Source organism: Apium graveolens, chromosome 10, assembly GCF_009905375.1.
Source record: "Apium graveolens cultivar Ventura chromosome 10, ASM990537v1, whole genome shotgun sequence".
Classification (NCBI taxonomy): Eukaryota; Viridiplantae; Streptophyta; class Magnoliopsida; order Apiales; family Apiaceae; genus Apium; species Apium graveolens.
In genome coordinates this window covers 170,095,382-170,106,929 of record NC_133656.1, presented here as the reverse complement: position 1 = coordinate 170,106,929, position 11,548 = coordinate 170,095,382, and the positions used below count along the sequence as shown (strand labels likewise).

General features: G+C 34.7%; 1 long non-coding RNA gene across 1 annotated transcript; it reads right to left on the bottom strand.

Moving 5' to 3' along the window:
• Positions 1-8,927: 8,927 nt before the first annotated feature.
• Positions 8,928-11,244, bottom strand: LOC141689125 (uncharacterized). The gene is made up of 3 exons (XR_012562254.1): positions 10,850-11,244; positions 10,098-10,221; positions 8,928-9,263 (listed from the first exon to the last, which is right to left on the bottom strand). It is a non-coding gene; the product is annotated as an uncharacterized LOC141689125 (long non-coding RNA).
• Between the last annotated feature and the right edge of the window lie 304 nt (positions 11,245-11,548).

Here is an 11,548-nt window from a genome sequence, read left to right as displayed (position 1 = left end):
TCCCGTCTCACAGGAAGGGTACATCACCTTGAATCTTCTCACTCATTAGTTGTTCATTTACCGTGATGTTGTTTTTCAAGAGAGCCATTTTCCATATCACACCTCTGCATCTTCCTCTCGAACTCTTACTTTTTATTTACCAGTGCGTACTGATCGACCTGATATATCTTGTTATGATGATGTTGATGTTTTTCATCAGTCTCATTCTTCTACTGATAATTCTTCTGGCAATACTGATACTCCTGGTGGTAATCCTGATGCGACTATGATTACAAGACATTACTCTAGAATTTCTCATAGACTAGCTCATTATTCAGATTATATCTGTAATAATGCTACTGCAACTTCTTTATCAGTTCATCATTGGTGTAACTTTGTGTCTTACACTTCTTTACCATTTGTTCACAAGGCCTTTATAGCCATTGTTTCATAAATTCTTGAACCTGTCACTTATCAAGAAGCTGTCAAGGATACAAATTGGGTTCAAGCAATGAACCTTGAGCTTGAGGCTCTACCGAAGAACAATACGCGGGATCTTTTCCTTTACCAAAGGGAAAGAAAACAATAGGATACAAGTGGGTCTTTAAGGTCAAACTCAGATCAGATAGTACCATTGAATGATATAAAGCTCGCCTTATGGTGAAAGGATTTACCCCGAAATATGGTATTGACTTTCATGAGATGTTTTCTTCAGTTGTCAAAATTACAACGGTTCGTAGTATTATATCTTTGGCTGCTAGCAGAGGTTGGAAGATCTTTTAATTAGACGTTAATAATGCATTTCTTCATGATGATCTTCATGAAGAAGTGTACATGAGGTTTCCTAAAGGTCCTGCAGCTCCTAATCTGGTTTGTCGTCTTAAAAAATCTCTTTATGGTCTTCGCCAGGCTAGTCGAGAATGGTTTGCCAAGTTACTTGTTGAACTTCAGCATCAAGGAAATATTCAATCTAAGAATGACTACTCGCTATTCATTAAACGTTTAGATTCAGATTTGATTATAGCTGCCGTTTATGTTGACAACATCATTCTCACTGGCACCAGTATTTCTTTTATACAATCACTTAAGGATCATTTGCACAGAACATTCAGCATCAAAGATTTGAGCCAACTTATTTTCTTTTTAGGTATTGAGGTTGGTTATTCTACAAATGGCATTACCCTCACTTAAGGTAAATTCACCAGGAAAATGCTTATTGACAGTGGTCTTACCTCTTTTAAATATGTTGCTATTCCTCTCCCCTTGACTCTCAAGCTTACTGCAGACATGGGTTTACCCCTAACTGATCCATCTTACTATAGATTTATGTGGGGTAATTCTAAATTTTTAACTCACACACGTCCAAACTTGGCCTTTACAGTACAGACCTTTAGTCAATTTATGCAAGCTCATTTTGACTCTCATTTGCAAGCATTACACCATGTTCTTCACTATGTTCATTCAACTGATGGTCAAGGCATCTTGTAGCGTGGCTCTTCTCAGCTTACTCTCCAAGCATTTTTAGACACTGATTGGGTTTCGTGCCCAACACACGTAGTCTGTGACTGTTTATCTTGTTCTTCTTGGTAATTCTCCCATTAGCTGGAAATCCAAGAAATAATTCACTGTTGCTCGTAGCTCCTCTAAGGCTGGATATCGTGCGAAATTACTTGGCTTGTTCGCTTGATTACTGAGCTAGGAATTCAAGACTTACAACCTGTCCAGTTTCAGTGTGATAATCATCTGCTCTTCACATTGCTAGGATCCCCGTTTTTCACAAGAGAACTAAACACATTGACATTGATTGTCATTTCACTCGCGAAAAAGTGCTTGAAGGTCTTATTCAGCTTTCTTATCTTCTGTCTTCCTCTCAGCCTACATATTTATTGACAAAGATATTGCCTTCTCCTCAGCTTTTAGATCTTAAGTCTAAGCTAGGCATGGTTTCACCACTTCCTAGCTTGCGGGGATGGGGGTATTGGATATATATATTAACATAGCTGATAACACGTCATATGTCAGCTCAGCAAAGGCCAAGAAAATGGTTAACACGTCATATGCCAGCTCAACAAAGGCCAAGAAAATGGATGCAAGTGTATTGGATGAAGGGAAAGTTTGTTACAGAACAATCCAATACAAAGCTCATACACACAGTCAAGGGGTCCATTCTTTTAGGCCCTATTTGGTTGGGGGGTTAGGAGAGATGGGGTTGAGTTGGGTTGGGCTGGGCTGGGCTGAGTTGGGCTGGGTTGGGTTAAATTGAACCCCTACCTTGTTTGGATTCAAGGGTTAGGAAATGAAGGGTTCAACCCTTACCTCATTTGGATGGAGTTTTGTCATTTGGGGTTGTGTAAAAATTGCAAATTAAATAGTTTTTTTAGAAAATATAATATTTTAATTTATAATTTTTTTACAATAAAGATGGTTCAGGTTTCCAATTACAAATTTTAAAAAAATACAATTTTTTTTTATTAAAATTAAAGAGATTCATATGAGTTATGAGCTTGTACATATTATAAATGGAAGGGCAAAGTTTAAAATTGAAATATAACAATCTCTATTTTCTTAATTATAATTTTTGAAATGTGTGTTGTCGAGTCCCATATTTGGACATGTATTATTCGGACCTTTGAGTCCGAGTAACATATATAAATTTTTAGTTAAGTCCGGGTAACATGTACCCCTTGGTTGTCAGGAAAACAAGTTCAAATTTAAAGATTTCCATAACACTAATGAAGAATTAAAATGATCTCATAATAGTGCTGAGTTGAATGACAATACAGACTGTTAAATATTACACTACATGAACAAACATCTAGTACTGTATTTCGATCCATAATATCAGTCCATTATTAGACAACTACAAGTACTGTATTCCATTCTGAGCATGACCCCGAGAAACTGCAGCAGTGAAAGCAAGCTATAGCTATGGTCGCAATGACAGACTGAGAGTTGCTGTTATCTGAGAAGTTCCCACATTTCAGTCCTGTATTTTGGAAGTTGATGAGCTTCACCAAAAAAGAGCACCTGCTACACAATTGAACAAATTAATACCACAACACTGAGATGGTACATTCTCAAGTAGAAATATCGAAACTGAACTGTCTGCCTTGTCCAAGGGCCTCCCTACTCCAAAGAGCATGAGTAAGGTGCATTTCGCCCTTCTCGGACAGATTTTGAGTAGAACATAGGACTAGGTATATTTAATTTGATTTACACAAGTTTAATGACAACAATGCAGTGTAAAAAACAAATAAAATAGAGTTCATTAATAGGTTATGTGACAGACACCAATCCACTATTCTACCAAGTTAGGGGACTAATGCTGCTTCGATGAACAAATATATTATTTTCTGGTCAGAGATCAAAAATAATTTATGACCGTTATTATGCCCCATACCTATGGAATGTAAATGAGACATGGGTATCAAGTATCTACTATGAACCACACAAAGAAATCTTATGGCCATTACTTTATAACTTGGTGGCCATTCTTGAGTGTAATAATGATAATGATGCCCATAGATCCAACTGCATTTGACATTTTACAGTCAGACTTAATGAAATGGACAGTCATACACATTTACTTTTTATATGAGTGTATTATAATATAGCTTGAATCCCAAATCACATTTTCTTTAAATCTACAAAACTTTGAGCTAAGTAAATCATAAAGTCACAAGAATAAATAAAGAATGAAAACTTACGAGTTATAAAGAATAATTCGCCCACATTTGGGCTGCTATACAGTCTCTGATATCCTCTCCTTTTTGAGTATCTTCGTCTTCATCTCTAAGTTGTAGTTGTTCATTCGTACCACCATTTTCAATTTCTCGATCAACCTCAGCAAGTATGATATGGTCTGGATCTTTCTTAATAAGATAATTGTGCAGAATAAAACAAGACAAGATAATTAGGTTTTGTGTCTTCATTCTATAATTTGGTTCAGTTCCACTTGCTATGATTGGAAACCTCTTCTTTAGTACACCAAATGCACGCTCTATCGCGTTACGCAAAGAAGAATGTCTATGATTGAATAATTCACGTGCATTTCTAGGTGGATTTCCAGAGTACTCTTTTAAGTGATAACGAACCCTTCTATAAGGCGTAATAAGTCCACTCTTTAGCATAAATCCGGCATCAACGAGGTAATACTTTCCTAAATAATGTAAAAGCATTTATTTGAGACAATGATTATATGAGTATCAACGAGATAATATTTATGAGCATGTATAGGAGGTATATGTAATTTAAATACCTTCGGGAATTTTGAGACAATGGTTCCTCGTCAAAGCATTTTTTATAATTCTGGAGTCTGAAGCAGTACCTTCCCATCCAGCCAAAACATATGAGAACTTCAAGTCAAATGTACAAGTTGCTAATATATTTTGAGTTGGATAGTCCTTCCTTCCACGATATTTAGGAGCTTCCGCAGATGAAACTTTTACACGAACATGAGTACCATCAATTGCACCGATACAGTCCTGACATAAAAATTGTATTAGCACATCATTCATACCATACAAAACGTCACTCTAACCCTAACTTTTAGTAATATGACATTTACCTTAAAATAAGGATAAAACCTAGTCTCAGTGAATATCTCCGAAGGAACTTGAGATCCATCTGGTTGAATGAGAAACTTATCCTCCAACTCTATGATTGCTTTAAGTACATTATGAAAATGACGACTCACTGTCTCACCAGAACGACGAAAAAATACTGAAAGTTCACATACAGTAACATTATGTCCTAATAAATAGAGAGACTTGACCACTTGTTCCTCAACTGTTGCTCTTGTTGTTGGTCGAAGACCACCTTCTACAACCAACATTTTACACAAATCTAGAAATGCTTTGGGACTCATTCGTATTATACTTCGACAATAATGTGCATTTGAAAACAAATGAGTCAAAATCTCATTTCTAACCTTTTCACTCTCAAGCCTTAAAGAACGACTAATAATGTCGTGTTTTCGCCGATTGACAATTGAGCAAGCCACAAGTATCGATGCATATATTCCCATTTTCTTATACTTTTTTCTTCCACTTTTTTCATCCATCTAAAAAATACCAACAAGTAAATTAATAAGAAGATAAGCAAAGAAGCCAAAAGACTACTGCAGTTCTTAAGCCAAGTACGATATTGGGTTCAAGTAAAGAATCTGATTTGCTAAAGCAAAGACTGGAGGCTATCTACGGTTTATTTAGAACATGAAAAGACTATCTTACACATGAAAATTTTCAGCTTAAGAGCCACCAAGGTAAATGCAATACATATCACTGAAATGTACAGCAATTTCACAGTTAACTCGCTCATTTTATTCCCATCAAAACTCATCCAAGTAGTACTATAGTTTACTTAGAACTATGTATATTAGCCTCTTAAACTATATTTACCAAGACTTAATATTAATATTGGACAAGTTAACTATTCTAACTCCAACGATAAAAAAATTCAACTAACACGATATATAATAATAATTCCAAATCCGTTCAATTCAATCCAAACATGATCTTTTACTGCAGTCGATCTCAATATTTCATCTGCGACTACAGACCTCATAAGGGGAATATTTTATAAACATAACAGCCATGTACAAGTTAAATTATTACTCCATTTTTTTTATCTAAAGTCCCAAACCTGCATGCTTATACACATTTATGTAATTACAAAATCTAAGACACTAAATTTACAATTTATAAGACAAGAAAATTATTTTACGAAATCTTACTTACTAGAACATTTGAAGAGAATCAGTACTATAGAACAACTATAAAATAACAAGAATTCAGCTAGCTAGAACATAAAACTATAGAAATTATTTAAGAACAACACAGTTAGCTAGAACTCAAGAATTCAATTCTTTAAATTTATTCACTAAATAACTGAAAAAACTAACAAAACCCATCAATTACTTCAAGAATCAAACACTGTTAAGTCACATATTTACATACACAAATAAGAAAGACACAAACAGAGAATAAGGGTAGAGAGATAGCGGGGAGAGAGAACAAGAGACAGAATGTGGGGGGAGAGAGAGATAGAGAGAGAGAGTGAGAGATAGAGAGAGAAAGGGAGAGAAAGGGAGAGAGTACCTTTGAGATGTTCATATCAGGATGAGTGCGAGAGAGACGAGAGAGAGGGAGAGAGGGAGAGAGGAGATGGGCGGAGTAGAAAGAGATGAGCGGTCGAAAAGAAAGAAGGAAGCTAACACCCCGATTCGGGGTGTTGAAAATGTCGGGTTTAATTAAAATAAATGAACCCTCACGGACCCTCAATAAACACCCCAAAACCCAACCCTCCTAAAAAATAAAATTCCCAAACATGGTTTTTTAGAACCCACCCCAACCCAGCCCAGCCCATCTCCCATTAACCCCCCAACCAAATAGGGCCTTAGACTCTCTCTCTGTGATACACATACATAATTATCTCTCTCATCACTAATCTCTCTCGATCCGTCTCCGCTATCATCTACCTTGTTTTCTTCTTATTTACTTGTAATCAATATCTAGTACTACATTCTTGATTGTAAAGATGAAGTATTGTGATTATATTTTCACTAGAATTTAGTCCAAATCTTAAAGATGAATGTTTCAGTAATTCTTGCCTTTTTTTTATCGTAGAGAACCTGCAGCCGCTACCCTTCGGGTGCTACCCTTCGGGTGCGCACTGGGTAAACCCCACGGGTTTACGTAATAGCCTGCAAATCACGTGAACCAAAATAAATCGCACTTAAGCAGACTTTGGTTCAGGAGGCATAATCATAAATTCTTCTTCCGTGTAATTCAAACTTGTGACCAAGAGGATAATTATCCCTTTTTTAACGAACCGAGTCTAACTCTTGTGGCAACTTCTATGTGCACCTGATAACAATATTGTAGGAAGCTGATTTGACCGGAGCTAGACTTCAGGTGAAGCAAATGGTCAAACAGTATTGATATCTCCCCGTGAACTAGGGTATACGCTGAATTGTTCCAAATCCTAAGAAAACATGAGTAATTTTATGCCATGGTTTTTGCAGACAAGGAGAATCATTTCTACGACTCTATTGCTATTTTAACTTTATAGTACTATATATACTTCTATATACATATATTGAAGACAAAATGTCAAACGCAGGACTCTCCACATTAATTAGGTTCTGGATTTTCAGAATTTTCTCTTTACACTAATTAACGTGTGTACTCCATGAAACTGGGGATTTGAATATCTTCAAGACTTTAACCGTGTCACACTCTAGTAGATACTTGTATTTTTATTGCTCAAGAAGTTACAGACTAACAGTTAAAGGGGCTAGTCAGGGGCATTCGTTTATTGCATCATACCATATATACCACAGAAATTATCTACGTGTTTTATTAAAAAAAAAAGTTTCTGCATACATAATAGAATTTTTGATATGAATACATTAGGGCATATCATTTTACACATTGCTGACAGTTTATACGGTACTTATAACAGCCGATTGCTATGGACTAGCCACCATACTTAAATACAGAGACACTCATGCCTTTATCGAGTCTTTGAATTACCACTTGCTACGGCGGATTAAATAAAAAAAAATTCCGGAAATATAGCATCCTAGTGATAATACCAGATTCTAAACTTTTTTGAAACGTATAGTAGTTTTGTAATGGTATTTGAATCATAAAAGCTTCATTGATGATCCACCAAGGCATCACGCCATTCATATGTGCTGCATTCAATTGAATCCTTGTGAATGCCGTAGACATTCTCAATATGCAATAACCCAATATGTGAGTGCCGGGTCGACCATGCAAGTCAAGTGCAATGTATTCATCATGAATCCCAACTATATATATATATATATATATATATATGCATTCCTTAGTGATTTCTTATCAAGACAATCACTTGAGGATATTTCATATCATCAAGTCACTTATGGATTGATTAATTTGACAGTACACAAAAACATTATCATGATAGATATAATGTTGCACAAGGCAAATCATTTTTCAACCTCTTTTAACAATTCACACTTGGATCCACTCATATGGTACGGCAGTATTATCGAATCCTTTCGATTTTTATTGCCCAACATTTTGCCGCTGGTTACAGAAATATCTGCACAGAACTTATATATCTCGGCTTACACTCTTGCTAGCAATAAATTAAATTAGAAATCAACACGAAACGCACAAATCTCTAATAACAGTACTCTATCGCTTTTGCCCTTAATTTGAATGATACAGTATCTAATTAGACGACAGTTTTTTTTTGAGTTTTAGTGATTTTTTGAATGAGGTGGGATCGGAAAGTTTGAATTTAAAGGCAGATGTAGGGTTTTTTAAAATTTGACAGTTATAAGTAATTTACCTGTCCCGGCTTTTGTACAAAGCTAATGTAGTCCAATAGGGGAACACTTGAACTACATTTCTTTTCTGTTTCAGTAACAATTTGGTACCATCTTAATGTCCAAAAAATCTTTAATTATAACCATCAGAGACCCCATTTTTCTGTAATTTTCGTAGCTGTTCAGTTGTACTTCTCCAACTTAACTGAGTTTCTGTTGGAAATATATTTTTACATACATTTTTGAAAAAGAGTTGATGAACTTAGCTAATTTTTACATTGTTTCTAACTAATATATATTCAGAATTTGAATTCAACAGATTTATGAATTTTATATGCAAACGTAACCTTGTCACTTATAATTCCAACACATTAATACAAGATTACATCAACAAGATCGAATCCGAGTTTGAATAATTATCGAATAGTTAATTTCCTTTAAATTTCTAGTTCCAAATGACATAAGCAGATGAGAGGTATTGGTAAAAACGAAGAGAGATTATTAACCAAAAGAAATTACTTGGGTGAGTATTTATATGCTGCATGCAGGACCAATATTTCAGTTTTATAACTTAATTTTTTAGTCTAAACAGACGAAGGTCTGATTTAGTTTAAGTTGTAAATCAAAATGAATTTTTAATTTCTTCTCACCTTAAACATTCAAATATCCAAATAACAGGGAAGTGAAAGCCATAAATTGAAGTCATGAAGTGATGGAACCAGAATTTTAAAACAGGAGCGAATATATGAACTATGGCTAATTTTTGGATGTTAATCGGAGAAGAACAGTTTTTACTGGTCTTTAATTAATAACAAGGGCTCGAAAAAGGATTCTCTAATGAAATGTTGAGTTTAAACAGATTTCAGCCTAAGTTTGCCTCTACCGGTTCCTCAAGAGTGCAGTAAGTCTGTCATGAACCCGTACTAACAACCAAGGAATTCCTGACTGCTGAAAGCTTCTACACCTGCGAAAATTTTGCTCTAAATTATGTTATTGTACATTACAGTATCTTTTCTTCATAGTTACAACATACTCCACAAATATATACTACACAGAGACATGCACACAACTAACTGATGAAGCAGTTCATAATTATTAGACAAACAATCAGTTGATGACTTGTTTTGGTAACCCCATAAACTGATGCTGAAGTTTTTGAATGCACACAGAGAGAACTTATTTAATGAAATGAGGATGAGGGAGTTTACAAAAGGTAGTTGGCCATGTGATTACAGTTTCACATTGTGAAAGAGGTGAGGCCGTTGAAAGTTGCGGTCATGTGAAAGGGGAGATCGATCATAAAGAGAATTAGTTTACCTTTTATTTCAAAATATAGCCATGTTTAAAGGACTTTTTTAAGTTCACCACATGTTTTATGATTCCCTTTGCCTTTGGTACACTCAATGTGAGCTAAAAAAGAAGTTGTTAAATATCATCTTTCCTTACTTTGGATTCTTAATAAAGCTCTTAAACCATGTGGTTTTGAGTCTTAGTTAAGGCCTCTCTTATCATGGTAGGGTTAATTTCTAGTCATTTGATTTATTGATCAACCATCGCTCTTAGTGTTCGTAATAGTTTAGTGCGGTATTAGGTAGTATTATAGCTATGCATTGGACAGTTTACTCTAAGAACGATTTATATTGGTGATGATAATATGTTGTTGACATGCAAAAGTGGATTCTTTTTTTCTTTTCTTTCCGAAGGTGAAAAAAAATTGTTGGAAGTATGTGCATATATAAACACATGTAAATGTAATGTTAAAAGATAAAGAGATGGAGGAAAGAGGTAAAATGCAAACCTAATGGTGTGTGAATAAAACATTAACTTTCCACGTACACCACTGCTCTACTGTTTCATTCGCACCGGTTTGGCTAAAGTCGTCTCAAGTTGCCTGTTGATCATGACGACGGAGATCTCGAGTGCTATCCACACACACAAACACACACAGTCAAGTGTTGATCATTTCATGTTTGTACTGCTTACACATATATAGCTACAACAAAATAGACACTGATCATCACTGTAATCATTCATTAAAAAAGATCGATCTACTGACAACTAGAGAACAAGTTCAGCCCTTATTTTCTGGCCTCACCTAAAAGATGATCTATTGCGTTAAACAAAAATTATATACACTTAACGTCACAATAAGTAGGCTCCTCATCCCAGAGACAATCGTATTTATCTTAAGAAACTACCACTATAAGTTAAGAAATCAAAAACTAGATGTGATGTGCATAATTAAAACACACAAACATGAAATCTTATATAACTTGAAGAAAACAATGATATGATTATCATATAATGGCGATGAGGATCTCTATCTTGGAAATAGATCTAACACATGTCACTCCAAGTTCAAGATTTAGCTTTAATTATGCGCTATTTACATGCATATAATAATATAAATATATATAAATCCATGATAATAATTTATACATGGTATATAAATGAATAAATGATTGAAATAGTATTTGTTCTTATGAAAAAATAGGTTTTGGCCAGCAAGAAGAGAAGTTTGTCTTAAGATATGTTGGTTGCAAGACTTACTTGGTGGTTGCATTTTAATTCCTCTACCCAATGATTCGAATGTTGTTTGAGTTGTTGATTCAGAGTGATGCATATATACCAACTTGGGTTATATAAACTTGCTGGAAGAGTTATATAAGCTACAAAAGGAGGAATCCAAAGGGATAGCATGATCCAAATTCAGTATATATATACATGAACTCTGATAAACAATGTTCACACATATATATCTTATAGGTACACACATATTTTCATGCTAGAGTAAAGGATCAATGCGATCCCTTTGGATGCTTCCTTAAGTTGCAGCAACATTTCATCAGCCTTTCCAGTTTACCTCTGCACTGTGTGTTTTTGTGTGTGTGTGGAGAGAGAGAGAAAGAGAGAGAGATAGAGAGAGAGAGGGGCAGGAGAAAGTGGTATAAGGTTGCTGAATATAAAAGAAAATTATAAGTGGTTGTAAACTTGCAGGACTAAATTTTTTATTTCAAAATTTGCTGGAAATTAATTTGACTAATATGGGTTAATGATCTTTGGAGAGGACCCTTGATTATACAGTTTAGATGGATAATATTCAAAATTATAGTACTATGAAAAATAAAAAAAATATATATTTTGGTCAGGGGATATATAATAATTTGTAGACCCCATAAATTCATTAAAATAAACCAGGCACATGGGAATTCGATATATATTTTAAAAAAAATAAAAAAATAGAGCAGT